We start from the raw sequence: 5,765 nt of genomic DNA, 5'->3' as shown, positions 1-5,765 counted from the left end.
GGGGGTTGGTTTTGTTTTTTTTTTTTTTAAGAGAAAAAAAAATCTATTCCTTTTTGCAGATGCGCTCCTTCTCTCCCCCTCCTCCTCCTCCTCCTCCTCCTCCTCCACGTTCTGCCCCGTCTGATGGGCCAGGCAGGACTGACATGGGTAACAAACGCTCTGCGGACACAAATTAGGGCTTGTAATTGAAATTTGTTGCCTTGATCTGTCAGCACTTCCAGGCAGGAGACCGGTGGGAAGAACTCGCTCATTAGTGTCACTGCGGCGGCGGGGGCAGGGCGGAGCCGCGGGGCGGGGGCTGCCACGGCCCGGCCGCCCGCAGCCCAATCAGAGCCGCTCCGGCCCCGCCGCCCCGGCCCCGGCCCCGCCGTCCCGGCCCGCCGCCTACCAGGGGGCCCCCGCCGCGGCGGCCGGGCGGGGGTGGGGGGCGTCCCGCCGTCCCGCGCCCGCCCCCGCCGCCCCGTGCTCCCCAGCCCGCGGCAGATGCACCCCGCAACAAACGTTAACGAGACTCCCCCCCGGGGTTCGGGGGACCGGGCTGGCCGGAGGCCCCAGCTCCCTCCGAAACGCAGAGGGAAGGGGGGCCTTCCCGGGGCGCTGCGTTTCGCTCGGGAAAAACCGTTCGGACTTAAAAAAAATGACTTTGGGCCCTTTCTTGCTGTTAGAGATCAGTAATTATTGGTATTGTTCAGCTGCCGCGCCCGGAGATTAATCGCGTTGTTACTCAGACGCTGGCCGCAGAAGGGCTTCAGCGCAGCATCCATAGCCCCCTCTAAACCCAACCCATTAGGCGCTGAAGCTGCAATAAAAAGAGAATTAAACCGAACCTTGTATGAACATCCATGCAGCCAGCCGCAGCAACTTTAATAATAATCATATTCAGGTGCATAGAATAGTTAGGGGGAAAATCCTTTTGTATCTTACCAGTGAGTAAAACTATTAAAGGTTTGGAGCCAGATATTATTTTCTTTGCATGCCCAGGGAAATGAAAAAGCTATTGAGGTTTTTGTTGTATTTTTTCCCCCCTCTCTTTTTGGGAGATAATTTTGTTCCCTTCCACCCCACCCCCACACACACCACACACACCCCCCCAGATCTGAATGGGGTGACATGCTCCGTTGAAGGAAACAGAGTAGAAATCCTCCTGTAAAAAATCATGAGGCAAATTTCACGGTTTCTGATCTCGGCTTCGGTTCGCTGTTTTGAGCAGCAAAGACAAATTCGCGGTGCGCTTCGTCTGTGTCACAGCCTCGGAGGTCCCGTTCGGGCCGTCGAGTGGCACAGCTGAGATTTCTGATCGTAATCTAAAAAGGAAAGAGTTACCATTTAGGAGACGTAACCGTTCCCACTATCGCATTTTACCTAGCCCTAAAATGCAAATTCATCCCTAATTTCAACAGCTGCTTCGTCAGAGAGTCTGAGGAAGGGGCTGATTAATAAACGTACTCTAGAGATAAATTATCACCTCAAATAAGGTTATCAGCGTTAAGATTGTAGAAGTGCTTTCCAGACGCGAAAATATAGGTATGTGACAGATAAATACTTGATTAAAGAAGGGCGGGGGGGGGGGGGGAACCCCAATCAAAAAAACCCCAAACCAAACACTACCAAAAAAACAAACCCCACCACGAAACCGCTGCAGGAGCACTAACCCTCTCCACATTGGGAGAGATGGCAATTTGTCTGAGAAAAACTCGTCACCACGAAAAAAATTCCCCTGCAGTGGCTGTCGCTGTGAATCGATAGGAGAGCAGAAAATGCCTAATGCCTGTCACCGACGAACAGTGCTGCGGAGTCAGTTTATCTTTACATTAAATCTGGGACATATTAACTGTTCCGTGGTCTAAAGTCTGTCTGCTCTGCCTGTTCCAGCCGTGATTGAATCTGAAGGAAATCAGATGTGCGGGAGTGATCGAAACGTGCTAAGCTAGAGGATCTTGCAAGAGTTTAAACGCCACGGCGGTGGGGATGAGATCGATAGGGAGAGGAAGGAAGGAAATGGATGTTATCTGTCCGAGGGCTCTCCGGCAGCCTCCCCGCCCGCCCATCTCCGACGGCACCTTCCGCGGCCCCGCTCCGCGCTCCCGCCCGCGGCCGCCGGGCCCCACCCGCGCCACCGCCACCGGTGCGACGGCCCCGGCGGGGCCCGCGGGAGCAGGTACCGACCCCCGCCGCCGCAGCGGCTCGGGGGGGGGGGGGGGGCGCGGAGGAGCGCGGGAGGAGGGGGCGCTCCGCGGCCGCGGGCCCGGCGTGCGAGCGGCGGGGAGCGCGGGGGCTTTAGGCCGAGGCTGTGCCGCTGGCGGAGCGCGGCGCTGGCGGCGAGAGCGGGGTCGGCCCCGAGCGGCCGCCGGGACCTGCCGCGGGGGCGGCTGTCCCCCGCCTCCGCCGGGCTCTCCGCGGCGCAGCGCCGGCAGGGACGGAGCGGCGGGGGTCCCGGAGAAGCCTCTGGGCACGGGGTTGCTGGCCCTGCTCGTTTTATTCTTTTCCCTCCTCCCAGAGCCGACCGCCGCGCTTTCCGGCGGCGGAGACCCTGACCCCTTGCTCCGCACCGCGCCGCGCCGCTGCGCGCAGCCTGCCCGTCCTACGGCGGATGGACAAATCGCCCGGATTATTTTTTTCCGGGAGGGTGGTCGCTTGTTGTTGTTGATTTTTTTTTTTATTATTTGCCAGATTTCTGTAGGTAGATATGTAGCATGCTGTTTTCATTTCTCGACCTTTTAAAATAACTGGGTGGATTTAAATTTATCGAACAACCTGTGATCCATATGTCTGTCCGATTAATTTTTTTATAGGATGATGAAAGAGAGAAGAATCTATATATATAGTGATCTGCTAATGGAATAATATATATATATCCAAAACACCTTTCTGGGGTTACTTTTATTTCCGGACTTTAAAATGCAGTCCGGGTTTTTAGGCATTTGGGTGAGGCGCTATTTATTTTATGCAGGAGAATCGCATATTTAGATTTCCTGGGGGGAAAAAGGGAAAAAAGAAAAAAAAAAAAGAAAAGAAAAAAAAGATGTTTAAACTCTTTTCCATTAGAAAGATATTTTCCTGCCCTCCCTTCGAAAATCTCGAGTGACATTTAGGGGGTCGTTAGGGCCATGTTTTGCCATTCACAGTGTGATTTCTGCAAATCTTTTCGAACATTAAAGCCGGGTGCCATCAGAGAGCAGAATATCCACAGCGTCCTTTTCTCTTCAAAGACAGGATTTTCTGTAACTTCCCAGCAGGGGATCATAGGGGCGGCCGCCAAGGAAAACATTTATATCATTACCCGCTTTTTCCCCCCAGTGAGCCTAATCGCTTCACCTTAAGGAGACGTGGCGCTCAAAACTGACAGCAGGTAGCGGACGGAGGCAGTCAGTCAAACATTATCAACTGGAGAAAAATTATAGACGCCGGCGAGGAAACGGCATGTAACTCCCCCGTCCTGTGCATCCCACGCACACCTTCGCCCCGTGCCTGTCCCTTGCGCTCCTCGGGTGCTGCTGCGAGGGAGGACCGGTGGTGCTGGGGGCGAATTAGCACTTCCAGCCTTCCTGTAACTGGGTGGGAGCACGGCAACGACTCTCCCCGCGATACACACCACCTTCAAAACAGGCTTGAGAGGAGGCTGAGCGTGGCTTAAATTTAGAAGAGGCAGGAAAGCCCCCCTCAGCCCCCCTGGCCGCGGCCGGGTATTACAGCCTGCCCGTCCCGCTCTGCCGGGGACCCTGCGGCTGGGCTGCTCTCGCGGCTTCCAGGCGGGCTGCAGCCCGGCGGGGGAGGTGGCACCCGGGAGGCGGCAGGGCCGGCCGGGGCGGCGGCGGGGCTCCCCTCCGCTCTCCGACGAGGGCGGCCCGGACCCTGCCTCGGCTCGTCTACGCCGCCTTCCGCGGGCGCGTAACGAGCGCGGTTCACAGCGAGGGGCGCGGGCGGCCACCGCTCACCCCGCGCCGGGCCCGGGCCCGCGGAGCCCCGGCGACCCTGGCTTAGCCCCCGGTACTCGTCCCGGGGCCTGCTCCGGGCGCATTGACCCAAGAGCCCGCCCGACGGGCTGAGCTCCGCGGCCGGGCAGGGGCGGGAGGAAGCGGGGCCGGTTTCCCCGACAACCGCGACACCCTGGGCTCGACCTCCACCGGCGGCTCCCGAAGCACGGGGACGGCGAAACCGAGCCGGCCCCAGCCTCCAGGAGCAGGGCGCCTGCAACATCCCGCTCGGTGCTCCTCGGTGCTCAGGAGCTGAGGAAAGGGAGCCGGGCCGGGCAGGCGAGGGGGACCGGCGCGCCCTCCCTGCTCACGCGGCCATTTGTCGCCTGCGGTGACCCAGAGTTAACCTGGACCGCAGGGAGCCTCGCCGCGGCTGTAGCCGGTCGCCCCGAAGCCAAGCCCAACCTGCCGACAGCGCGGCCGCTCACACGGCGGCCGCGAGTGGAGTGAGAGCAGGGCTTGCCGGCGCGGCGGGCACGTTTTGCTCCGGCGGAGCGCGCTGCGCCGGGCGGCCGCGCACCGAGGAGGCGAACGGGTCGGGGTCGGCCCGCCGTGCTCGCCGACGGGGCGCCCGGGACGCCAGCCAGGCGCGGCCGTCCCCCGCGCGGCGGCTACCGGCCTTTCCCGGCGCATTGCACCGAGCCCCTCGGCCCGGCCGTCTTTACCGGCCGGTGTCCCCGCAGCCTCAGGTCTCGTTGTAAAACTGCGGAAAAAAATGTTCGCTCCCCTGCTGCGGAGTATAAATAAGATCAGCGTACAGAAATAAATGCGCAGCCAACCGACCGGCTTTCCAGACGGGTGAAAATGATGAGGAATCGCATTAAAGAACTGAAAACACAGTTTAAAGGCACCCGTGTTAAAATTGTAAATATTCTGGTGATTGCGTTTTATAGCGCTTAAATTACTACTTTAATTTGGAATTACGCAGCCTCTGTTATGAACAATTTTTAAGGAAATCTCCAATCTTTAATACTACACTCCCGCTTACGTTTATTGTTCGTTTCAGACAAACGATTTTTAAATACAGCCTTTTCATTACTCCGGTCACAAAATAAACGTTTGCAAACGCTAGATGAGGGTTGAAGAAACCTCCGGCTTTACCTTTTTATTGCTTTCCTATAAATTTAACTTATGTTTTCACTATTGTCTCAGGAAAAATATGAAAACATGTATGGAATTAAGTTAAATTAGGGAGCCTTAAATCACTATAGTTTAGGGTAGAGTAACTAATTGGAAATATTTATGTTTGCGAGGCTGGGATTTCAGCAGTAAAAAGATACGGTATATCCCCGTTTTATCATAACGTGGGTCTACGGGAACGTTTATATCATAGCAGTGTAAGAAATGATGTGTAGTTAAACAACATTTTTTAAGCAAGGCTTGTGTCTTTTTATGGTAACTTTCGGTCTTTAGTCAGGGCTAGTTCTCATATTACATGAAATGTACTTTAAGGAGTACTACCTGCTCCAGCTGTCCAGGAAAAACTGAATTATGGAACTAGGAAACATATGGCCGTTGCATATTGCACGAGCTAGGTACATATGAAAGTTATAAATTTCTTTTTTAAGTAACCATTGTAAACGCATTTTTATAGGTTTCACAGTATGTATTACATCTGTAATTTTAATTTTTGCAATATACCTTTTTAAAGATACCTATGTTTTCTGTACTCCAGGGAAGGAAATGCAAAAAGACGTTTATGCGTAAAAAAAAAAAAAAAATAATAAAAAAAAATCGCTGCGACCAAAACAAACAAGCAAGGTAAATAAACGGGGAAGCGGAGCTTCCTCA

Source organism: Falco biarmicus, chromosome 6 (genome assembly GCF_023638135.1).
Source record: "Falco biarmicus isolate bFalBia1 chromosome 6, bFalBia1.pri, whole genome shotgun sequence".
In the NCBI taxonomy this organism is placed as follows: domain Eukaryota; kingdom Metazoa; phylum Chordata; class Aves; order Falconiformes; family Falconidae; genus Falco; species Falco biarmicus.
The sequence above is the reverse complement of the archived record's forward strand: the minus strand, read 5'-3'. Positions refer to the sequence as shown.